Source organism: Schistocerca gregaria, chromosome 6, assembly GCF_023897955.1.
Source record: "Schistocerca gregaria isolate iqSchGreg1 chromosome 6, iqSchGreg1.2, whole genome shotgun sequence".
NCBI classification, from domain to species: Eukaryota; Metazoa; Arthropoda; class Insecta; order Orthoptera; family Acrididae; genus Schistocerca; species Schistocerca gregaria.
In genome coordinates, this window is record NC_064925.1 from 525,842,570 (window position 1) to 525,866,819 (window position 24,250).

The 24,250-nt window shown below is 47.1% G+C and overlaps 1 protein-coding gene across 4 annotated transcripts in view; it reads left to right on the forward strand.

The window, feature by feature from the left end:
- Window positions 1–24,250, forward strand: part of LOC126278594 (fatty acid 2-hydroxylase) — a 537,874-nt gene that overhangs the window by 107,307 nt on the left and 406,317 nt on the right. The window contains exon 1 of one of the 4 annotated variants that reach the window (XM_049978812.1): window positions 9,501–9,611. The exons of the other annotated variants lie outside the window; for them this stretch is intronic. The gene's annotated coding sequence lies outside the window, so the exon portion shown is untranslated. Of the gene's footprint in view, window positions 1–9,500; window positions 9,612–24,250 lie in introns of those variants that run through there. 4 annotated transcript variants of the gene reach the window in all.

Genomic DNA, 24,250 nt, shown 5'->3' on the forward strand with positions numbered 1-24,250 from the left:
GTTGATTACAACAGCGATATGTGGGCGAGCATTATCCTGTTGGAAAACACTCACTGGAATGCTGTCCAAGCACAACATGTCGTACCACCAGACTGACGTACAGATTCACAGTCAGGGGACATGGGATAACCATGACACTGCTCCTGCTGTCATACGAAATAACACCCCATACCATAAATAACACCCCAGACCATAAGCCCAGGTGTATGTCCAGGGTGTCTAACATGCAAATAGATTAGTTGCAGGTCCCCAACTGGCTTACTTCCAACAACCGGCCCATCAGAAAACACAGCAGACCCTCAACTTGCCCCTCCAACGAGCTCTCGCTTGACACTACTGAAGCCGGAAATGGCGGTAGTTTGAGGGCAGTGGAATGCACGCTGCAGAGCGCCTGGCTCGGAGCTGCCCTTGAAGTAACCCATTTGTAACCGTTGTGTCACTGTGGTGCCAACTGCTTCTCAAACCGATGCTGCAGATGCAGTGCGATGCGATACGCCAACGATGGACATCCCTCTCGGGAGTGTCACGCGCTCGCCCGGAGCCCGGTCTTCTTTTTTCGTGACCACGGCTGACGGCTAACATGTGGAGTGGCTATATTCCTGTCAAGTCTTTCTGCAGCAATACAGAAGGAACATCCAGTTTCTCGTAGCCCTATTATACTACCTCGTTCGAACTCAGTAAGGCGTTGATAATGATATCTTTGTCGCCTTAAAGCCATTCATGGCTAACATCAACTCATCACGTACGATATCGACGGTAACCAATGCTCAAGACAGTTACAGGGTGTATTTAAAGCAGACCTGATTTGCACACTCATAGTGGCTCTAACAGCGCCTCTTTTATGTGACTGGCACGAAATTCGAATAGACATCGTCCTTCAGATGTAGAAACACATCTACCTACATTCGCGTATGTCACACAACTCCTTCTTGGTGATGCGATTTTTTGCGTTATTGTATAATGGAGACGGTGACGAATTTTCTGATGACACCGCCTTTTTTTAATTTATTGAGACTATATACTTTTCCTGTGGTACCTGCGCCTGCAAAGAGGGCTTCAACGAAATAACATGTGTGGTTCCAGAATGAGATTTTCACTCTGCAGCGGAGTGTACGCTGATACGAAATTTCCTGGCAGATTAAAACTGTGTGCCGGACCGAGACTCGAACTCGGGAGCTTTGCCTTTTGCGGGCAAGTGCTCTGCCAACTGAGCTAGCCAAGCACGACTCACGCCCCGTCCTCACAGCTTTACTTCCGCCAGTACCTCGTCTCCTACCTTCCAAAGTTTACAGAAGCTCTCCTGCGAAACATGCAGGACTAGCACTCCTGAAAGAAGGGATATTGCGGAGACATGGCTTAGCCACAGCCTAGGGGATGTTTCCAGAATGCGATTTTCACTCTGCAGCGGAGTGTGCGCTGATATGAAACTTCCTTGCGGATTAAAACTGTGTGCCGGACCGAGACTCGAACTCGGGACCTTTGCTTTTCGCGGGCAAGTGCTCTACCAACTGAGCTACCCAAGCACGACTCACGCCCCGTCCTCACAGCTTTACTTCCACCAGTACCTCGTCTCCTACCTTTCAAACTTGTGTGGTTTTTATCAGATAGATACAAGACAACTGCGCCTCAAACCATTTTACTACCGTCAGGAGAAGAGGTTCCACAGACAAGTAAGCAAACGCGTAACTCAGTTTATATCCATGATTGTCACATCAAATGCTCAAAGTCTTGACCTAGAGCATTGATGCATGTTACAAAGCGATTCCTGACATACAATTTTCGCGTTTGACTTCATCTGGACTTAAGGCAGCGCAGCCACTATGATACGGTATTTCATGTCTTCAGGAGTGTTCGATGTTTCCTTGTAGACCTGCTGCTTTAATTCTCCGTGCTGATGACATTCCAATGCTATTAAGTCTAATGAACGTGCAAACCATTTTGTGTTTCCGGAACGGCTTATCCAAAAATCTCCAAATATTGTATTAAGATGGCGTTTCCGGAACGGCTTAGCCAACAATCTCCAAATATTATTTTAAGATGGCCTTTAATTATCTGTTCGGAATGGGTGGGACATCCATCATGTTGTAACCACATGGATGCCTTACGTCTAATAGGACGTCTTCCAATAACTACGACAACATATCTATTAGGAAACGTAGGTACTAGCAACTACTTAGAGCCCCATCACGAAAACAGTAACTAATGGTACGATTGATAAGCCACATGTCGTCAGGTCAGGATCTTTATTTGCCCTCTGTTCATAGTCAGCAGGTATTTCCAGCTGACCAGTAGTACATATTGTGAAGATTGCTGTACCCTTGCCGGCCTGGGTGGTCGAGCGGTTCTAGGCGCTACAATATGGAACCGCGCGATCGCTACGGTCGCAGGTTCGAATCCTGCCCCGGACATGGATGTGTGTGATGTCCTTAGTTTAGTTAGATTTAAGTAGTTCTAAGTTCTAGGGGCTGCTGACCTCAGAAGTTAAGTCCCATAGTGCTCAGAGCCATTTGAACCATTTTTTTTATGTACGCTTGTTTTGTAAACGATGTTTCATTCCTTAAGAAAATCTTACATATAAACAACACATCACTTCACAGTCTCCGTACGCATGATTTGGAGAAATATAAACGATTTTAAAAGTCATTGCCGTGAATTGTTAGTGGAGCGAAATATGGAAGGATGAAATGCATTGGAATGTAGTATTCACAGAACACTTCTTTTGGTGATACAACACGCACTTTCAAGCTGCGTAGTACGGCCATGCAAATTCTGTGTTATCGCTGCTAATGTTAGTTGCATTTCTCTTATCAGTTACTGTTCGTAAGGGGAATCTTTTCGAGGTCAGAGAAAATACAGGTCACGAAATGACCAAACAAGAGCTAAAACTGTGACGAGTGGGTGAGGAGCAAAAAGACTGTGACAATACCACAACAGGTCGCAGAATATGTGGCATATTTCGAAACTTCAAAGAGGATGCTTATGAGCCATGTAGATATATCAAAAGGCACGATTCACTGCCTGACAGACCGTGCATCTAACATGAACGTTTGCATAAGGTAAAGAAACATCCGACTACTGGAGACCAGCCCATATTGTACCACAGTGCACTCCTGATGATCTGTGGACTCATATAACAGGCACTGGAAACTAAGTGACGTTCATTAAATGTTTTTACAGTTTAGAAAATCAGGTGTATAATGGAACGACGATAACAAAGCGGGACTCGAACCCACACTTCCTGTTTACCTGAAGCGATCGCCTTACGGTTCGGCTATCCAAGCACAATTCACCGGCAGACACGAACATCCATATTTCAAACACCCGCCTGCATCCTGTACGCATATATCCATTATGCATAGTCCCGTACAGGGGAGACATTTTACTTGAGAGTCGCTTGCCCAGTGTCGGAGGATAAATACGATACTGCAGTGACTGTGTTGTTCACAAGTAAGATGGAAAGTTCACATGTCCGGACAAACAGCACTGCGGCGACTACATTAAATGTACACTACTGGCCATTAAAATTGCTACACCACGAAGATGACCTGCTACCGACGCGAAATTTAACCGACAGGAAGAAGATGCTGTGATATGCAAATGATTAGCTTTTCAGAACATTCACACAAGGTTGGAGCCGGTGGCGACACATACAACGTGCTGACATGAGGAAAGTTTCCAACCGATTTCTCATACACAAACAGCAGCTGACCGGCGTTGCCTGGTGAAACGTTGTTGTGATGCCTCGTGTAAGGAGGAGAAATGCACACCATCACGTATCCGACTTTGATAAAAGTCAGATTGTAACCTACCGCGATTGCGGTTTATCGTATCGCGACATTGCTGCCCGCGTTGGTCGACATCAAAAAATGGTTCAAATGGTTCTGAGCACTATTGGACTTAACAATGAGGTCATCAGTCCCCTAGAACTTAAAACTACTTAAACCTAACCTAAGGACATCACAAATATCCATGTCCGAGGCAGGATTCTAACCTGCGACCGTAGCGGTTGCTCGGCTCCAGACTGTAGCGCCTAGAACCGCACGCCCACTCCGGCCGGCGGTCGAGATCCAATGACTGTTAGCAGAATATGGAAGCGGTGGCTTCAAGAGGGTAATATCACTAGCAGTCGAGATGACAGGCATCTTATCTGCATGGCTGTAATGGATCGTGCAGACAAGTCTCGATCCCTAACTCAACAGATGGGGGACGTTTTCAAGAACAGTTCGACGACGTTTGCAGCAACATGGACTATCAGCTCGGAGACCATGGCTACGATTACCCTCGACGCTGCATCACAGATAGGAGCGTCTGCGATGGTGTACTCAACGACGAACCTTGGTGCACGAATGGTAAAACGTCATTTTTTCGGATGACTCCAGGTTCTGTTTACAGCATCATGTTGGTCGCATCCGTGTTGGCTACATCGCGGTGAACGCACATTGGAAGCGTGTATTCGTCATCGCCATACTGGCGTATCACCTGGCGTGATGGTATGCGGTGCCCCTGGTTACACGTCTCAGTCACCTCTTGTTCTCATTGACGGCACTTTCAACAGTGAACGTTACATTTCAGGTGTGTTACGAACCGTGCCTCTACCCTTCATTCGATCCCTGCGAAACCCTACATTTCAGCAGGATAATGCACGACCGCATGTTGCAGGTCCTGTACGGGCCTTTCTGGAAAATGTTCGACTGCTGGCCTGGCCAGCACATTCTCCAGATCTCTCACCAATTGAAAACGTCTGGTCAATGGTGACCGAGCAATTGGCTCGTCACAATACTCCAGTCACTACTCTTGATGAACTGTGGTATCGTGTTGAAGTTGCATGGGCAGCTGTACCTGTACACGCCATCCAAGCTCTGTTTGACTCAATGCCCAGGCGTATCAAGGCCGTTATTACGGCCATAGCTGGTTGTTCTGGGTACTGATTTCTCAGGATCTATGCACTCAAATTGCGTGAAAATGTAATCAAATGTCAGTTCTATTATAATATATTTGTCCAATGAATACCCGTTTACCACCTGCATTTTTTCTTGGTGTAGCAATTTTAATGGTCAGTACTGTATACGCTGTTGGAATGATAGCTAGACTGGAAGTGTCGAGAAATTGCGGCATAAAATGTCACTCTGATATGAAAGACCAATTGCATGATTGCGGCAGAGTACAGATGCAGGAATCCGGAAGATATGCTCTTCAAGTCATTAAAGAAGCAAGAAGCGGCGAAAAGAATTCGAAGAGAAAGCTGCAGGATGAACGATGCAGCATAATGAAAAGTACACAGCAGGAATGTTCTGAGTCACAATTTAACTACTCATATCTTCATTCGCAGTCTCCTGCAAGTTGTATTTTATAGAATTCAGGTGCACATATCTCGTTAAGGCAGTGCACAATTTTTTTACTCGTATCTATCTATAGCCATCCATCAGACCTAGACTTTACTGCTGTTTCAACTGAAAAATATTCTAAAAATTTAATTATAGACATAGCAATACTTTTTCTAGTTAATACACATAATGTGCGGAATTGAGTAGGTCTAGTATATCAGCAAACGTGTCATACATATCTAATAAAAACTTGACCTCCATATGGGTATTGTCGAATTAAATGGTACCTGAATTTGAGGAATCAAAAAAATGTTCAAATGTGTGTGAAATCTTATGGGACTTAACTGCCGAGATCATCAGCCCCTAAGCTTACACACTACCTGACCTAACTTCTCCTAAGGACAAACTCACTCACCCATGCCTGAGAGAGGACTCGAACCTCCGCCAGGACCAACCGCACAGTCCATGACTGCAGCCCCCTAGACCGCTCGGCCAATCCCGCGCGGCTTTGAGGAATCATTTTGGAAAGTGATTTGCAACAGTTTTTGTTGTTTTTTTATAAACACCAGTACGTCCTAAATTGTTCAATATACTTGCAATCTATTTAGGAAGTATTCTACATTAACTGTGATAAACTACAAAAAATGTAAAACGTAAACAAGACAAATGGTGCTTGAAAGAAACAGGTCCTGATTTTCACATAATGAGGAGAAGAAAGAGTACTTGGTGTACTTAAGGTTTTGAGTGGCTTTTTTTGATTTGTTTTATATATCATTTCACCATAATCTGTAACGCTTAAACTAAATTACAAGTCAGGAAGTGAATGTTATACCACTGTTGCATACGACTTCCTGTAGCCACGTGAAATTACGACCTGCTTTAGATTCCAGATGGCTGATGTCGAAATGTAAGCACTAAATAAATGAATAATAGCTTTCGGTGTACAACCGCACCGCTGCTTCAACAATTAGGTGACACTGCTGTAAAGGAAAACCATATACACTTCTTCGACTGTGATATACACTGTGAAAGTGTGAATACCTTCACGAACAAGTTGTCTGATCATTACATAAAAAGAGCACAGACTGATGGGATTCAAGGGCTCAGACGAACTCTAGGCGCTTCAGTCTGGAACCGCGTGACCGCTACGGTCGCAGGTTCGAATCCTGCCTCGGGCATGGATGTGTGTGATGTCCTTAGGTTTGTTAGGTTTAAGTAGTTCTAAGTCCTAGGCGACTGATGGCCACAGATATTAAGTAACATAGTGCTCAGAGCCATTTGAACCATTTTTTGCTCAGACGAACACCGAGGAACCGAACCATAACTGAGGTATTTGTTTGCTTACGTTCGGTACAGTAAAACGGATGTTTGTGGGACCTCTCTGCCTGACGGAGGCACAGTGATTTTCGGCGCTGTTATCGTGTCCATGTTCCACTGGATGTCGTGGAAGATCTGTTCGAAGGCTCTTTTCAATGCCTAAGATAAAAGTGCGTAGTTCCACTAAAAAAAAAAGAAAGTTAAAAAAACAACAGTCATGGTGTCATCATTCGGTAGCTACAAAGATCAAAAATTATTCTACTATGTCGGAAAATTTGTCATATAATCGTCCATGGCTTAGCGTAAAACGGATAAGCATTTTTGTGAACTACGCTGTCTATATGTGTTTGGTTTCACGCCCTTGTTGCGGTTACGTCGTTGTTCTTCTTCCTTCTACGTGTGGCAGCAGTGATGTGTATCGATATTTGCGCCGCGTACCATCTTTGGGTTGGTGCACGTAGTTTCCGGCTAGGGGTTCTGGAGGCTGTCGGTCGGTTGTTGCGGACGAGGGAAGTCATCTTCGCGCGGTGCAGTCGGCTGGGTCCGTTGGCAGCCCCTGCGCAGTGTCGGACCGTGTGTGGAGCTGTCCGATCACTACGAGCTTCGTGGTTCACCGACCTAGGACGTCTAAGTTGAGTAGTCGTTTCAACTATTCAAGCCACGTCATTTCATGATGTGGTGGTTCATTTCGGTGGGTTGCTGTTGGGGAGGTTTTCCTGTGAACAACAACGAGTATTTCTACCTCTGAAATTTAGCCGCCATGCGGTGCAATTAACTATTTTGATTGACTATGATTCGAGTACACCAGTGGAATTTTCTGCCTTGTGGCCGTTAGTTTTCTGTGCGACTGCTACGGTCGCAGGTTCGAATCCTGCCTCGGGCATGGATGTGTGTGATGTCCTTAGGTTAGTTAGGTTTAAGTAGTTCTAAGTTCTAGGGGACTAATGACCACAGCAGTTGAGTCCCATAGTGCTCAGAGCCATTTGAACCGTTAGTTTTCTGGTTACCTGCCCTGGCCACTAACGTGATTGCAGGCATCGTCCTTTCCTGATCTGTTGTCGCTGTCAAACATGGTATGTTATTTTGACAGCTAATACATACTCCATTATGGAATATCACGTTTGTAACCTTTTCTGTTTGAGTTCTCGTGTACTGATTGATGGAAAGCAAGTCGCTGTGTCGGTCGGTCCGTGGCTGTGCCCTAGTTGGGTTCACCACCTGTTCTGCCTAAGTGAACAAGGGCAGACAGACCTCCCTGAAGGCTTCTGAGTGCCAGCGGCGTTTAATTATGTTTTTAGCTGCTTAAAATTTAAGGCTTATGGTTATTTTTTTGCTTTTTCTTAAAAATTTTGCAAAATTAGTTCTTTAATTTATCTTTCAAGCTTAAACATTGAGGCCTTCTGCCTTTAAAAGATTATAGTAATATACATTTAAAATTTTGAAACTTAATTGTGGCCTTAGGCCATTGGTATTGCACCTTGCATATGTTTGTTTTATCTGTTTTGTCTTAAGGCTTTCCACTTAGCCGTGATATGTTTTTTTAATTTATTTTATTTGCCTTTTAACTGCAAAGAAATGGTTCTGAGCACTATGGGACTTAACATCTCAGGTCATCAGTCCCCTAGAACTTAGAACTACTTAAACCTAACTAACCTAAGGACAGCACACACAGCCATGCCCGAGGCAGGATTCGAACCTGCGACCGTAGCGGTCGCGCGGTTTCAGACTGAAGCCCCTAGAACTGCTCGGCCACATCGGCCGGCTTTTAACTGCATTTTTATCTTCTTGGTTTTTAAGATTTCTTGTTTTTAAACTTTGTGGCCTTCTGTCTTTAAAAGTCTATGGTAATATAGTCTAAAATTTTGAAACTTAATTGTAGCTTTCAGCAGTTGGTATTGCACCTTGCATATGTTTGTTCTATCTACTTTGCTAAGATATTTCTTTTTATTTATTGTATTGCTGCCTTAACTGGATTTTTATCTTGTTGATTTGTTAAGATTTCTTGTTTGGATGCCTTCAGCAGTGAAAGAATTGCATTCGGTTAAAGTCCGGCTATGTGTCGCTTTGGTTGTAAAAGTGGTATTAAATTACAATAAATTACAATTAGGACGTGAAACTGACCCCAATCTTATTTAGCCCTTTCCAGAATGCTAATTACGTGTTCTGCCCAGAGGGTTTAGCGGGCGTATCGACGAACATCGAGAAATCGCCATGTTTTGGCTTTATTGCAGCATAGTCTGTCTTTGCTATCTCACCTTGTACTTGTTCCTAAAAAGCTACTCACTGTGGGTAGCAAACAATAATGGAACAACCTGTTCAAAGTACTAGAATAAGTTGTTCTACAGCGGCCTTCCTCAATGGCTAAGCACTCTACATTTAGCATTAAAGGAAATTTGTACTTTTCGGCATTGACTCCCTCTTAAAGGTTACAATTCCAATTCAGGAAACTCACTCGTTAGTACGACAAAGACGAAAATCAGTAGGCAATGGAGTCTACGCTTGTGCTGTGTTGTGCTTTGCGTTACGCCATTAGTGACCGAAAAGGCAACGGCCACTTCGAACGCTGAAAACGCGGTCAATGTTTACGTCCGCGCAGCTGCCGTCGACGAGGTTACCAGCAACACGCAGTCCCAGCCATCGAGTGTTTCGATCGATTGTTAACACTGCTGAGGAGGAGGTTAAAGCTCGCGCCGGGGCAGCCGTCCTTGATGTTGTATAAACCAGAAGCGCGTGTTCGAGAGAGACGGCGACAATCGATAGCGACGGCGTGTCGCACTCGCGATATACTCGAACTGTACCGGCGCGGCCGGCACTTGGCCACGCGCTTCGCTTATCTCCCGCCTGCGCCTGGACACCAGGCAATTAGGCCACTCACCACCTGTGGGGAAGCGACGAGCGAACCGCCGACGCCTTCCGGTCCGCTATCTGCCTGCGACGCAGCTGACATGCACGCCGCAGTCAGCTGGAGGGGTACGTACCGCTAAACATCACCCACAGCCGAGTTATACTGCTCACATGTTACAGGCCTGTGTCTCTATGGCAGCTGTCAGTCTGTTTAACAATTTTGGTACGCCTTTTATACTCACGTTTTTTGAAAGCACCTCTGTAGCAATCGACATGGATTCAGCAAACAACCATCGTACATAATCCAGCCCGCACGAGACCTGGAAGGCAACAGATACCGGCGCCCAAGTAGACGACGTTTTCCTTGATTTCTGGAAGGTTCAAATGGCTCTGAGCACTATGGGACTCAACTGCTGTGTTCATTAGTCCCCTAGAACTTAGAACTACATAAACCTAACTAATCTAAGGACATCACACACATCCATGCCCGAGGCAGGATTCGAACCTGCGACCGTAGCAGCCGCACAGTTCCGGACTGCGCTCCTAGAACCGCGAGACCACCGCGGCCGGCAACTTCTGGAAGAGGTTCGACACCATTACATACTGTACCTTACACTGAGGTGGAAAAAGTCGTGGAACAGTGATATGCATATACAGGGTGCAACAAAAAGGTACGGCCAAACTTGCAGGAAACATTCCTCACACACAAATAAAGAAAAAATGTTATGTGGACATGTGTCCGGAAGCGCTTAATTTCCATGTTAGAGCTCATTTTAGTTTCGTCAGTATGTACTGTACTTCCTCGCTTCACCGCCAGTTGGCCCAATTGAAGGAAGGTAATGTTAACTTCGGTGCTTCTGTTGACATGCGACTCATTGTTCTACAGCACTAGCATCAAGCACATCACTACGTAGCATCAAGAGCTTAGTGTTCATCACGAACGTGGTTTTGCAGTCAGTGCAATGTTTACAAATGCGGAGTTGGCAGATGCCCATTTGATGTATGGATTAGCACGGCGCAATAGCCGTGGCGCGGTACGTTTGTATCGAGACGTATTTTTTTTTTTTTTTTAAAAAAAAAAAAACCTTTATTCATCATTAATAATAATAATTATACAATATTAACCCACTTCCTTAATAGCATTAGTGGGTCGTAATATTAATACATTTATTATTGTTTCATGCAGCATGCTACAAAATATGATGTGCTACAGGTTACTACAACAATGGGCATTATACTAACTATCCCTACTACTTAAGAAACTATTACTATCACTAATTGCTAATTTCTACACCTGCAGCGTCACATATGTGCCAGTAGAATATATAAACCTACTTTGCAAGCCTTGCTCTTCGGGCTAACCCCAAAGAGCTTGCCCCCGGCACTGGGCTGGCCAAGATGTTAACTCGCTGCAGTTCCATAACCTAACATAATATCCTATTCTAAGTCCTACTGAGCTAACTTATCCTAAGTCAAATCCGGTGCATCTCTAAGTCGGTGAGATTAACCCCTCCTCCCCCTAATCCTGCGCGCGGCGGATCCCAACTGTGATGTGAAGTCGGCCAGTCCGCGCGCTGGCGGTATGGGAAAAGGGATCTAGACAATATCGGTGTTCATTTTCACATTCTTAGTTAATCTCCCTCAGATATTCATTTAACACTTTCCGTGATACCTCGTTGGCCAGAGTATTAATCATCTGAAAAGTGTCTTCACGTCTGAGGAGTTGATACGTGTCATGGTTCGGTAGTCCGTCTCGAAGTGTAGTCGCTACATCATTGAAGAGAGGGCACTCGTAAATCACATGATCCGGAGTGCCTTCCGGCGCGCCACAGTCACACGCTGGCGTAGCCCTCTTCCCAAACCGACATAAGTATGTCGGGTAGGGTCCATGACCAGTGAGAAAATGGATCAGTCCCCGTGTTGGCTGAAAGTACTTCATTTCTAAGCGCTCCCTCACGTTCGGCAAGAACTGAAAGGTTCTGCGACCGGTTTCTTCTGTCTCCCAGGACCCCTGCCAAAGTTCTTCCCCCCTTCTTCTAATCCCCCTTTTGTCCTCTACCCTCACACCCATGATTTCTTCTATTTTCCCCTGGTTCCCTTTTTTTGCCCAATACCAGGCTGCTTGCTCCCTGATCTTGATGTCAAGTGGGCAGAGCCCCATTATGACTAATAGGGCCCCTCCTGGAGATGTTCTATAAGCGCCCACAGATCTTAGAACCATGCTTCTCTGAACCCTTCTCACTGCCATGGCGGGCACAACCCTCGTGAGTCTGTGCGCCCAGACCCCGGAGCCGTAACCCACTACTGAAGTTAGGATACTATTGTGATAAAGTTTAATGAGATGTGGAGGTAGGTGAAATCTTTTATGTCCTATGGAAATGAGGTTGTTTAATATTTGCAGAGCTTTTTGGGTTACAGTTTCAATGTGTTTTCCGAAGTTCCATTTCTCATCAATGATGACTCCTAGGTAACGTGTGTCTCGTCTTCGCAGTACCGGTGTGCCGTCAATTCTGACCGTAGGGTTCCTGATTAGTTGTCCTTTAAGTAGTAAGTATGTCGATTTGCTTGGTGATATGGTCATTTTCGTGGTGTGGCACCACTGTTGGAGTCTGTCTAACGCTCTCTCTATTTTAGGTTCTATGTCCTCTCGGCTACGGCCACCGACCATCAGGAGGAGGTCATCAGCGTAGGCTATCACCTCTAGCACATCCTCACTTCGTTGCAGGCTGTCTAGTAATGGCTCCATGTGGATGTCCCAAAAGAGCGGCCCTAGGACCGATCCTTGGGGACATCCTTTCGTGACAGCTTTCCCTACCCTTTCGCTAGGGGATGATAGCCAGACCTCCCGATCCTCACAGTAGCTCCTCAGGCAGCCATATAGCGGCCCTGGACACTCCTTCTCCCGCAAGCAGGAGAAGAGCGAGGGCCACCACAGGTTGTCGAAGGCGCCACTGATGTCCACCATGATGCCCACCACGTATTTGTGCGGGGTTGAGCCACAGACCTCGGCCGCCAGGGCGATTGCATCAGATGCCGACCGCCCCGGCCTGAAACCGAATTGCCTACTGCTCATCCCGCACAATACTCTATGTGCTGCCAGTCTGTCAGCCAGCAGTTTTTCCAAGATTTTTCCAAACAAATCTAACAGGCAGATCGGCCTGTACGACTTTACTTCTGCAGGATCCTTGTCCGGTCCCTTCTTAATGATGACGACGTTCCCAGTTTTCCACCTTCTTGGGAACTGTTGTTGCCTCAGGCACTCATTATAGAGGTGGGTAAGCGGGGCAACCAGCTGGGGTGTCAGGAATTGCACCACCTCCGCCACAATGCCGTCTGGCCCAGGAGCTTTGCCTCTTTTAAGTTGCTTTATGTGGGTCGCCACCTCCTCTTCTGAGAAGGGGTAGACCGCCGTGTCATTATTATATATTTCACGGTCTTGTTCTCGCAATTGCCGTTGTCCCTCTGTCTCCCCATCCGCATTGTCATCAGGCAGCAGGGACCGGAGGAGGACCCCAGCAGTCTCCTGCCAGGACTCCGTCATCCTGTCCCCGTGCCTGACTGTAGATAGCTCCATAGGAGAGCGGATTTTCTCCCTGACTAATTTATAGGGGAGTCCCCATGGATCCAGAGCTAGCTGGCTGAGCACATAGTGTTCCCAGCTTCGCCTTCTGACTTCACGTAGTTCACTCTGGAACCTCTGTTTTGCCTCCCTGTACTGCAATTGCCACCTTTGTCTCTCCTGCCAGACGACACTGCGCTGGTAGTGCCTCCTTAGCCTCCTGACAGATTGGCGTAGATCTTCCAGTTCAGGCGACCACGGTGACGGAGAAGCCGCCATGGCCTTCCTCCTGATCGGTACAGCAGCCCTCACCGCCCTGGTTACTGCAGTTACTAGTTCATCTGCTCTGTTGTCTACGTTTATGTCTTGTTGTATGTCATCTTCCGGTAATGGAGGAATGTCGCACTCCCTCGCCAGGCGTTCCCAGTCAGCTTTCCTGTAGTTGAATTGTATTTCCCATCCCATGGCCCAGCGGCACTCTCTCTCCCCTACTGTGAAAGTTATTAAGTTATGGTCGCTAGTGGTGGCGTTTCCTACTACTTTCCAATTTTGAATGATGTTTGTTACATTTGGTGTCACGAGAGTGACATCAATATTTGTACCCTGCCCTCCTCCTGCCGTGTAGGTAGGAGGATTACCAGGCCTGTTGGCCACCACGAGTTGCGACGCCATAATGTATTCTTCCACCTTTTCTCCATTTGCGTCTCTTGTGCCACTGAACCATAGGGGGGACTTGGCATTAATATCAGCTGTTATTACAATTTTCCTTCCCCGCAACGCCGTGGTCACCCTCATCAGGTGGTCTAGGTGTATTTCAATGTCATCTCCATACTGGAAATACATATTAATGATGGTGATGATTCCTGCTGGAGATTGGAGCTCCACGACGTTGCAATGGGGAGTTGTAAACTGAGAGAGTGTGGTTACTCTCACGAGTTTGTTTGTAATTATAATTGCCGCCCTTGGGTCTTCTCCTCTGCTTATTACTTGCCATGTGGCGGCAGCAAATGCGACTTTCCCAGCTTGGGAGTACGGCTCCTGCAGACAGAGCACATCCAATCTCCTCTCCTCCACCTCCCTTCGGAGTTCCTGCATCACAAGTCGACTATTATGAGTGTTTAGTTGTCCTATGTTTATTTTGGTCATTATGGAAAGTAGGTGTGTACTCGGTCATGTGCCCAGGTCTTAGTCCAGTCGAACGCAATTCGTCCGTTCGCCAAAACTGCCTGTTCGTAGATGTCATTTAGGTCGAATTTCTCGCCCCTTCTTTCAAACACCTTTCTTAACAAGTCTCGCAGGGCTCCAAAGTCAGTGGGGAGATTCACTGATTTTAGTTGAATTCTGTCCACAGCCTCCATCACCGAGAAGGTTATCTTTCGTCCCTCTTCGTGTCCTACACGAACCACATGTCTCAGGGCAGTGGTCAGGGTAGCCGGCTGCTCAAGTCTTGCTAGTTGCATGGTGTACTCCAAGTTGGGGTACACTCTTACAGGGTCCACAGGTGGTAGTCTGACTACTGGAGTACCCTGTGTGGGAGAACTTGTACTAGAGCTACTGGTTATCAAGTTTTCCTGTATCGGTTGAATGACTTTTTTCTGCTCCTTTCTGGAAACTGCCACAGCCACAGGATGCCCTTGCCGTTTCTGGTGTTCTGTCGGCTCTGCTCCCCGGCTTTCGGAGGAGGGAGCTGCAGCTATGGGGGGATCTGTCTGTATTGCCATATTTATCATATAGATCTCAGTCTGTGTGGCTCTATTTTCAGTTTTCTTGGTGCTCGTAAGCGACCTTAAGAACAACTTAAACTTGTTAGCCCTCATAGCATCCCTCCTCCTTTTGCTCGGGGACTTATGTTTCGGCATCCTGTTCAGTATGCCGGGCTCACCCATAATCAATCCTGGAAATCAGTCTTTGTTCAAGCATCCTGTATGTTGGGCAGTTTCGACCTGTGGCTCCGCATGATTTCTTGCCTCGGTTCCTGCATGGTATGCAGATTGCTGCTGCCTTGCAGTCTTTACGGTTGTGACCGTTCTCTCCACATTTTGTGCAGGCCGACTCCCTGGTGCACAGCCTGAGAATGTGGTCCAAGTCGCCACAGTTGTGGCAACGAGGTACCACGACATAGTCCCTAGTGTTGATGGCATGGAAGCCAACATATATTTTGCCCATTGTTGTAATGCTTTTCCACATCCGCGCTGTAACTTCAGCGACGTGATGTACCACATCTCGACCCCGTGGACCTGTCTTGAATCTGAGTTTAAAACAGTCTTTGAACTCTTCTTCACTCAGATGCTCAAAGTTTTGTTTTCTGATTGTGTCGCATAACTCTTCATTGGTCATTACTGTTGGAACGTCGTACAGAATCACGAGAGGGTTCCTTTTCCTTGGAGGCTCACACTTAATTACTGAATTTAATTTGTGGTTGTTCAATATTTTTTCTTTATCCTCTTCGGATGCGACTTCCACTATTACTGAATTCTTGCTGGGTTTGATTCTTTTGATCTTTATTTTCTCTTTTACAGGGTCCACAGTAGTCGTGAATAGCTCCTGGATTCTTTTGACACTTGTGTCTTGGCCCGGCAGGGTCCTCAGGAAAACTGCCGTATCTGGCCTCTTAGTCACTTTATCTATGGTGTCTCTAGTCGTTTTGGGCTTCGTGGGAGCTTGCGCTGCCACGGCAGCCCAGGTTTTAACTGGTTGTTTCCTCAATCTATTGTTTTCCTTCTCTAATTCTTCCACCCTTCCTTCCAACTTTGCGTGGGCAATGGCCCATGCAGCCAGTTCATTTTTAATTGTTGAGAGTCCTGCTTGACTTATCTTCCCGTTTTTAATGTTTTGCTCCATGAGCAACGTGATTCGTGCTAATCTCTGCGTCACAGTTTCGTTTTCGGCCTGTCCCGACTCATCCTGAGGAGAGGGATCAGGCGGCGCAAAAGAAGCCCGTTGAGGCGCACTCGAGTCACTCGTATCTGTTGTCGCCATGATTATACGAGTGATAAAAGAAAGATGGGAGCCCGTCTCTTGCCCCGGACCGGCTCCTCTGGCATGGGGGGGGACTTCTTGCAGCTCGCCCACCGACCTCGCCCCAAGGTCAAGGGCACTCCCGAGCTGCCGGGTTCAGCGCGCCGTCGCCAGCGCACTGGTCCCCATCGATGGCTCCGTCATCGGCGATTTCACGCGACGCTCCTCGGCAACTGCACCCCGCACTCCGGAGAGGCGGATGCACCTCTCGCCCTTCGCCGCCTACTAGCCCGAGTTTCCACCTTACGGCCAAGGACCCACTCCTACTCAGGTGGCGGGCCGGTCCCCCAGACGTTCGGCGGTCTGGACCCAGTTAACCTGGCCCAGGCGATGTCACCACCTCCTGGGTTTGGCAGAACACGCCCCGGTTACCCAGGGGCGCGGCGAGGCACCCTTGCCGACTCGCGCCGCGATCCCACGCCGACAAACGAAGTCGCCGGCATGCAGAGCTCCTGTTGGTCTGGGCCCTGCGAACAGGAAGGGACAGATGTTCGTCCCTTGACACAGCTCCCCCTGTGCCACGCACCCTTCGCTTTCGCATCGGGTTGGGTCGCAGCTCTCCCTTTTGTCGCAAGGCAAAATGCCGAGCTTAACGTCTGGCACCACGGGAAGGCGGAAAGAGCCACTTGGGAAGGAGAGGTTGTAAGAGACACATCACTTCCCCTGTGAGGAGTGCCGCGGCACGCCCGTCTGGAAGCGATACGCCCCAGTGCGAGCCTCCGTGCCTTACGGCGCGCCGGCTACGGGCGGGCCCGCGCCGAACGCGCCGTCGAGCGACCGACCTCACGCCAGACATCGAGACGTATTTCCAGAACGAAGGTGTCCCGACAGGAAGACGTTCGAAGCAATTGATCGGCGTCTTAGGGAGCACGGAACATTCCAGCCTATGACTCGCGACTGGGGAAGACCTAGAATGATGAGGACACCTGCAAAGGACGAGGCAATTCTTCGTGCAGTTGACGATAACCCTAATGTCAGCGACAGAGAAGTTGCTGCTGTACAAGGTAACGTTGACCACGTCACTGTATGGAGAGTGCTACGGGAGAACCAGTTGTTTCCGTACCATGTACAGCGTGTGCAGGCACTATCAGCAGCTGATTGGCCTCCACGGGTACTCTTCTGCGTATGATTCATCCAACAATGTGTCATTTCTCATTTCAGTGCAAATGTTCTCTTTACGGATGAGGCTTCATTCGAACGCGATCAAATTGTAAATTTTCACAATCAACATGTCTGGGCTGACGAGAATCCGCACGCAATTGTGCAATCACGCCATCAACACAGATTTTCTGTGGAAGTTTGGGCAGGCATTGTTGGTGATGTCTTGATTGGGCCCTACGCTCCATGGAGCACGTTATCATGATTTCATACGGGATACTCTACCTGGGCTGCTAGAACATGTGCCTTTACAAGTACGACACAACATGTGGTTCATGCACGATGGAGCTCCTGCACATTTCAGTCGAAGTGTTCGTACTCTTCTCAACAACAGATTCGGTGACCGATGGATTGATAGAGGCGGACCAATTCCATGGCCTCCACGCTCTCCTGACCTCAACCCTCTTCAATTTCATTTATGGGGGCATTTGAAAGCTCTTGTCTACGCATCCCCGGTACCAAATGTAGAGACTCTTCGTGCTCGTATTGTGGACGGCTGTGATACAATACGCCGTTCTCCAGGGCTGCTTTAGCGCATCAGGGATTCCATGCGACGGAGGGTGGATGCATGTATCCTCGCTAACGGAGGTCATTTTGCACAACTGTTTGAAGCCACGCTGGTACGTTCTGGTGCTGTGTGATTCCACTCCATGATTGTGATTTGAAGAGAAGTAATAAAATGAGCTCTATCATGGAAAGTAAGCGTTTCCGGACACATGTCCACATAACATATTTTCTTTCTTTGTGTGTGAGGAATGTTTCCTGAAAGTTTGGCCGTACCTTTTTTGTAACACCCTGTATACAGATACGTTAGTATCGCGTGTATAAGGTATCGAAGGGCAGTGCATTGGCGGTGCTGTAATTTGTACTCAGGTCGTTCATATGTGAAAAGGTTTCCGACGTGATTATGGCCGCATGACGGTAATTAACAGACCTTGAACGCGGTGTGACAGTTGAAGCTAGATGCATGAGACATTCTATTTCGGAAATTGCTAGGGATTTCGGTACTCCGACACCCACAGTGTCAATAGTATGCCGAGAATATCAAATTTCAACCATTACTTCTGACCACGGACAACGAAGTGGATAACGAGCTTCACTTAACGCCCGAGAGCAACGGCGTTTGCGTAGAGTTATCAGCGCTAACTGGACAGTGCGTCGAAATTTGGCACTAATTGGGTTATTGCAGCAGTCAACCGACGCGAGGACCTTCGCTAACAGCACAACTTCGCCTGCAGCGCCTCCTCTGGACTCGTGGCCATATCGGTTGGACCCTAGATCTCTGTTGATCTCAGTTGATAGGAGCTGATGGCACAGTCGGAGTGTCACACACGACCCACGATGCCATGGACCCAAATAGTCCAAGTTGGTGGTGGCTCCATAACGGTGTGGGCTGTACTTACATATAATGGGCTGGATCCTCGGGTCCAACCAAACCAATCTTTGATTGGTTATGTTCGACTACTTGGAAACCATTTGCAGCCATTCATGGACTTCCTATACCTGAACAGCGCTTTAATTTTTACGGATGACAATGCGCCATGTCACCAGGCCACAAGCATTCGCAACTCGATTGAAGAAAATTCTGGACGGTTCGAGCAAATGATGTGGCCAACCAGATTGCTCGACGTCAATAGCATCGAACATTCATGAGACATAGTCGTAAGGTCAGTTCGTGCAACACTTTAGTACACTACTGGCCATTAAAATTTCTACACCAAAAAGAAATGCAGATGATAAACAGGTATTCATTGGACATATATATTATACTAGAATTAACATGTGATTACATTTTCATGCAATTTGGGTGCATAGATCCTGAAAAATCAGTAACCAGAACAAACAACTATGGCCGTAATAACGGCCTTGATACGCCTGGGCATTGAGTCAAACAGAGCTTGGATGGCGTGTACAGGTACAGCTGACCATGCAACTTCAACACGATACCACAATTCATCAAGAGTAGTGACTGGAGTATTGTGACCAACCAGTTGTTCAGCCACCACTGACCAGACGTTTTCAATTGAAAGATCTGGAGAATGTGCTGGCCAGGTCAGCAGTCGATCATTTTCTGTATCCAGAAAGGCCCGTATAGGACCTGCAACATGCGGTCGTGCATTATCCTGCTGAAATGTTGGGTTTCGGAGGGATCGAATGTAGGGTAGAGCCACGGGTATAACACATCTGAAATGTAACGTCCACTGTTCAAAGTGCCGTCAATGCAAACAAGAGGTGACCGAGACGTGTAACCAGTGACACCCCATACCATCATTCCCGGTGATACGCCAGTATGGCGATGACGAATAAACGCTTCCAATGTGCGTTCACCGCGATTTCGCCAAACACGTATGTGACCATCATAATGCTGTAAACAGAACCTAGATTCATACGAAAAAAATGACGTTATGCCATTCGTGCATTCAGGCTCGTCGTTGAGTACAGCATCGTAGGCGCTCGTGTCTGTGATACAGCGTCAAGGGTAACCGCAGCTATGGTCTCCGAGCTGATAGTCCATGCTGCTACAAACGTCGTCGAACTGCTCGTGCAGATGGTTGTTGTCTTGCAAACGTCCCCATGTGTTGACTCAGTGATCGAGACGTGGCTGCACGATCCGTTACAGCCATGCGGATAAGATGCCTGTCATCTCGACTGTTAGTGACACGAGGCCGTTGGGATCCAGCACGGTGTTCCGTATTACCCTCCTGAACCCACGGATTCCATATTCTGCTAACAGTTATTGGATCTCGACCAACGCGAGCAGCAATGTCGCGATACCATAAGCCGCAATCGCGATAGGCTACAATCCGATCTTTATCAAAGTCGGAAACGTGAAGGTACGCATTTCTCCTCCTTACTCGAGGCATCACAACAACGTTTCACCAGGTAACGCCGGTCAACTGCTGTTTGTGTATGAGAAATCAGTTGGAAACTTTCCTCATGTCACCACGTTGTAGGTGTCGCCACCGGCACCAACCTTGTGTGAATGCTCTGTAAAGCTAATCATTTGCATATCATTGCATTTCCTTCCTGTCGGTTAAATTCCGCGTCTGTAGCACGTCATCTTCGTGGTGTAGCAATTTTAATAGCCAGTAGTGTATATTTGTCCAATGAATACCCGTTTATCATCTGCGTTTCTTCTTGGTGTAGCAGTTTTAATGTCCAGTAGTGTAGCTTCGGGCGTTTGATACGGAGTGTTATAGGACTATTATTCTTCACATTATATATAAATGATGCAGAGGAAAAAATAGGAAACCGCACGTGATTGTTTGTGGGTATATATTGTTGTATACAGAGAAGTTAAAACGCTAGAAAATCGTAGCGTAATGCAGGAAGACGCTTGGTACATAGACTGATAGATGACACTCAACATAAACAAATGTAACGCTTCGATCTTAAATAGTGAGATAGACCCATTGTTGGGTGGTTAGTGAATTATCTAACAATCAGTGGAAGCATTCACACCCATGAAATATATAGCAGGATGTTAGGGAGCATGTTTGATTTAAAGTGAAAGGAGTTCATAAAACTGACCACAGGTAAGGCAGATGCGAGACTGAGATTCATCTGAAGATTCGTTAGGAGGTAAAGTCCTCTCACAAAGGAGTAACTTACAAAACGTTCGTTCGACTTATACTTGAGTACTGTTTGTCAGTCAAATAGGACTAATAGATGAAATAGAGAAGACCAGAAGAAGAGTAGTGCGTTTCGTCACAGGTTCAGTTAGTAATCGCGAATGCTACAGGGAGATGATTATCTAACTCTACAGGAGAGGCGTTCTGCATCACGATGTGGTTTACAATCAACATTCCAAACTGTATGCTCCTAGAGGAGCCAACCAATATATTGTTTCCCCCTATGTAAATTAGAGAGATTCGCGCTCACACGAAGGGCTGCCAAAAATACACTCCTGGAAATGGAAAAAAGAACACATTGACATCGGTGTGTCAGGCCCACCATACTTGCTCCGGACACTGCGAGAGGGCTGTACAAGCAATGATCACACGCACGGCACAGCAGACACACCAGGAACCGCGGTGTTGGCCGTCGAATGGCGCTAGCTGCGCAGCATTTGTGCACCGCCGCCGTCAGTGTCAGCCAGTTTGCCGTGGCATACGGAGCTCCATCGCAGTCTTTAGCACTGGTAGCATGCCGCGACAGCGTGGACGTGAACCGTATATGCAGTTGACGGACTTTGAGCGAGGACGTATAGTGGGCATGCTGGAGGCCAGATGGACGTACCGCCGAATTGCTTAACACGTGGGGCGTGAGGTCTCCACAGTAAATCGATGTTGTCGCCAGTGGTCGGCGGAAGGTGCACGTGCCCGTCGACCTGGGACCGGACCGCAGCGACGCACGGATGCACGTCAAGACCGTAGGATCCTACGCAGTGCCGTAGGGGACCGCACCGCCACTTCCCAGCAAATTAGGGACACTGTTGCTCCTGGGGTATCGGCGAGGACCATTCGCAACCGTCTCCATGAAGCTGGGCTACGGTCCCGCACACCGTTAGGCCGTCTTCCGCTCACGCCCCAACATCGTGCAGCCCGCCTCCAGTGGTGTCGCGACAGGCGTGAATGGAGGGACGAATGGAGACGTGTCGTCTTCAGCGATAAGAGTCGCTTCTGTCTTGGTGCCAAAGATGGTCGTATGCGTGTTTGGCGCCGTGCAGGTGAGCGCCACAATCAGGACTGCATACGACCGAGGCACACAGGGCCAACACCCGGCATCATGGTGTGGGGAGCGATCTCCTACACTGGCCGTACACCTCTGGTGATCGTCGAGGGGACACTGAATAGTGCACGGTACTTCCAAACCTTTATCGAACCCATCGTTCTACCATTCCTAGATCGGCAAGGGAACTTGCTGTTCCAACAGGACAATGCACGTCCGCATGTATCCCGTGCCACCCAACGTGCTCTACAAGGTGTAAGTCAACTACCCTGTCCAGCAAGATCTCCGGATCTGTCCCCCATTGAGCATGTTTGGGACTGGATGAAGCGTCGTCTCACGCGGTGCTGCACGTCCAGCACGAACGCTGGTCCAATTGAGGCGCCAGGTGGAAATGGCATGGCAAGCCGTTCCACAGGACAACATCCAGCATCTCTACGATCGTCTCCATGGGAGAATAGCAGCCTGCATTGCTGCGAAAGGTGGATATACACTGTACTAGTGCCGACATTGTGCATGCTCTGTTGCCTGTGTCTATGTGCCTGTGGTTCTGTCAGTGTGATCATGTGATGTATCTGACCCCAGGAATGTGTCAGTAAAGTTTCCCCTTCCTGGGACAATGAATTCACGGTGTTCTTATTTCAATTTCCAGGAGTGTAGCTTTATAGCGCATCACTGGCGACTGGAAAGAGGGGGGGTGGGTGAGGGCGGAAGTGAGAGAGATAGACAAAGTACCCTCCGCTAAATACGACAAGTGGCTTGCGGAGTATAGTTTAGTTGCTATCTGACGCTGATACGCAGCAGCAGCCGTTTGCAAAATTCTCAGGAATTAGACGAGCTTTTAGCGATTTAATGATTGCCTTTCATGACCATTACGAGTTGCGAGACGAAGAATTCACGCACGATGATCGCAAGAACTGCATATCCGGAGCGTCAGAAACGTTTCAGGTCAAGATACAAGCTAATAATTTGTATTAGACATTATTGTTGTTGTTGTTGTGCTCTTCAGTCCAGAGGCTGGTTTGATGCAGCTCTCCATGCTACTCTATCCTGTGCAAACTTCACCTCCCAGTACCTACTGCAACCTACATCCTTCTGAATCTGTTTAGTGTATTCATCTCTCGATCTCCCTCTACGATCATCCGCGCTGCCCTCCAGTACTAAATTAGTGATCCCTTGATGCCTCAGAACATGTCCTACCAACCGGTACCTTCTTCTAGTCAAGTTGTGCCACAAACTCCTCTTTTCCCTAATTCTATTCAATACTTCCTCATTAGTTATGTGATTTATCCATCTAATCTTCAGCATTCTTCTGTAGCACCACATTTCAAAAGCTTATACTCTCTTCTTGTCTAAACTATTTATCGTCCACGTTTCACTTCCATTCATGGCTACACGCCATACAAATACTTTCAGAAACGTCTTTCCGACACTTAAATCTAAACTCGATGTTAACAAATTTCTCTTCTTCAGAAACGCTTTCTTGCCGTTGCCAGTCTACATTTTATATCCCCTCTACTTCGACCATCATCAGTTATTTTGCTCCCCAACTAGCAAAACTCCTATACTACTTTATGAGTCTTATTTCCTAATCTAATTCCCTCAGCATCACCCGACTTAATTCGACTACATTCCATTATCCTCGTTTTGCTTTTGTTGATGTTCATCTTATAGCCTCCTTTCAAGACACTGTCCATTCCGTTCAACTGCTCTTCCAAGTCCTTTGCTGTCTCTGACAGAATTACAGTGTCATCGGCAAACCTCGAAGTTTTTATTTCTTCTCCATGGATTTTAATACCTACTCCGAATTTTTATTTTGTTTCCTTTACTGCTTGCTCAATATACAGATTGAATAACATCGGGGATAGGCCACAACCCTATCTCACTCCCTTCTCAACCACTGCTTCCCTTTCATGCCCCTCGACTCTTATAACTGCCATCTGGCTTCTGTACAAATTGTAAATAGCCTTTCGCTCCCTGTGTTTTACCCCTGCCACCTTCAGAATTTGAAAGAGAGTATTCCAATCAATATTGTCAAAAGCTTTCTCTACGTCTACAAATACTAGAAATATAGGTTTGCCGAACCTTAATCAATCTTCTAAAATAAGTCGTAAGATCAGTATTGCCTCACGTGTTCCAACATTTCTACGGAATCCAAACTGATCTTCGCCGAGGTCAGCTTCTACCAGTTTTTCCATTCGTCTGTAAAGAATTCGCGTTAGTATTTTGCAGCTGTGACTTATTAAACTGATAGTTCGATAATTTTCACATCTGTCAACACCTGCTTTCTTTGGGATTGGAATTATTATATTCTTCTTGAAGTGTGAGGGTATTTCGCCTGTCTCATACACCTTGCTCACCA